We start from the raw sequence: 1,654 nt of genomic DNA, 5'->3' as shown, positions 1-1,654 counted from the left end.
ATCAGTGGCGGCATCCTTCTTCGCAGCATGGCGGCGAGCTGGTATGACATGGGCATACAAAAACTGCCACAGAGTCTACAAAAATGCATCGACAGAAATGGTGATTATGTCGAAAAATAGCTAAATGTTCAAGCTGTAAACTGATGTAAACCATTGTCGAAATAAATCGGTCTATGTACTTTAAAAAAATAGGAGACCTTACTTTTGGGATTACCCTCGTACAAGGGGTGATCAAAAATTTTCCGTTTGAGCGCGGTACTACAGCATATATGCAGTGTAGCACAACTCCGACGCAGGTATATAATCACTGACATGTAGGCAAGGGACTAGTGTGGCGTTCATTTCTTTCCTACGTGCGTGCGGTAAATGCAGAAACGTGAACTATGGCGACGTTATTACCAAATCCTTCCAAACAGGGCCAACGTGCTGTTATTCTTTTCTTCACTGTTCAAGTACAAACGTAGTACACCGAAGAATGTGTATGAGGTAGCACGTCTGTCGAAAACCACAGATGTGGAACGGTGCGCCGAGGGGTGCTGCTGCTTCGTGATAACGCACGTCCCCGTATCACAAATGTCGTAACGCAGAAGACTGGTCAACTCAAGCGGGAAACACTCGAGCAACCGCCCCGTAGTCATGATCTCTACCGAAACGATTATAACGCCTTCGGTCCATGAGAAAGGCCTTGAGGGCCGACGTTTCCTGTCGGACGGAGATGTGCAGCAGGATACGGTGTTTTACTAAACGGCTGTTTTGAACCTGGTGCTTCAGTGGCTTCATGGCTTCATGGTGATTTTACCTGATTGGCATACGGATTCTGGATTGTGCGACCTTCGAACTTATACTATTATGCTAGTCTGTACGACGTCGTCGGTCCGAAATCCCTTGTCGCCACTCTGAAGTATTTGCTTCTCTGAAAGAGGCTGCTGATGTAAGTGTATCACTGCTGGGGCGCTACCCCCAATCTCACATCAGGCATGCCTTCTAAGAAAGACAAGAAAAAAACTACCGAAATGATTAAAGGGTGTGTTCCAAAGACATACTTGAGCCATGCACGGCTCGCGTTTATCCCATTTATTGTTTGTAATCTTCTATTACGCCAACGGCCTTGCCGCAATGGTAACACCGGTTCCCGTCAGATCGCCGAAGTTAAGCGCTGTCGGGCTGGGCTAGCACTTGGATGGGTGACCATCCGGTCTGCCGAGCGCTGTTGGCAAGCGGGATGCACTCAGCCCTTGTGAGGCAAACTGAGGAGCTACTTGACTGAGAAGTAGCGGCTCCTGTCTCCGAAACTGACATACGGCCGGGAGAGCGGTGTGCTGACCATGTGCCCCTCCATATCCGCATACAGTGACGCTTGTGGGCTGAGGATGACACGGCGGCCAGTCGGTACCCTTGGGCCTTCATGGCCTGTTCGGGAGGAGTAAAGTAAAAATAAAAATCTTCTATTACGGTACTGCCGCCTCGTTTTCTTATTCCATTTACTGGCGTCCTTACTTGCCCGTGAGCGGCAGCAGCAGTGCGTATCGATAAGTGCACTGTCGTACCGTCTCTGGAGCGACCAATAGTATTTCCGGGTCGTCGTGTGTCTGGCAGTGAGTTCGGGACGGAGGAGCAGTGCAGTCGGGACGCAGCAGCAGTGAAGTCGGAGGAT

General features: G+C 49.8%; 1 pseudogene; it reads left to right on the top strand.

Annotated features, from left to right (window-relative positions):
• The first annotated feature begins 1,098 nt into the window (after positions 1-1,098).
• Positions 1,099-1,216, top strand: LOC124558641 (annotated as a pseudogene).
• Positions 1,217-1,654: the final 438 nt, after the last annotated feature.

The sequence above is a fragment of the Schistocerca americana genome, chromosome 1 (genome assembly GCF_021461395.2).
Source record: "Schistocerca americana isolate TAMUIC-IGC-003095 chromosome 1, iqSchAmer2.1, whole genome shotgun sequence".
Taxonomy (NCBI): domain Eukaryota; kingdom Metazoa; phylum Arthropoda; class Insecta; order Orthoptera; family Acrididae; genus Schistocerca; species Schistocerca americana.
The sequence above is the reverse complement of the archived record's forward strand: the minus strand, read 5'-3'. Positions and strand labels throughout refer to the sequence as shown.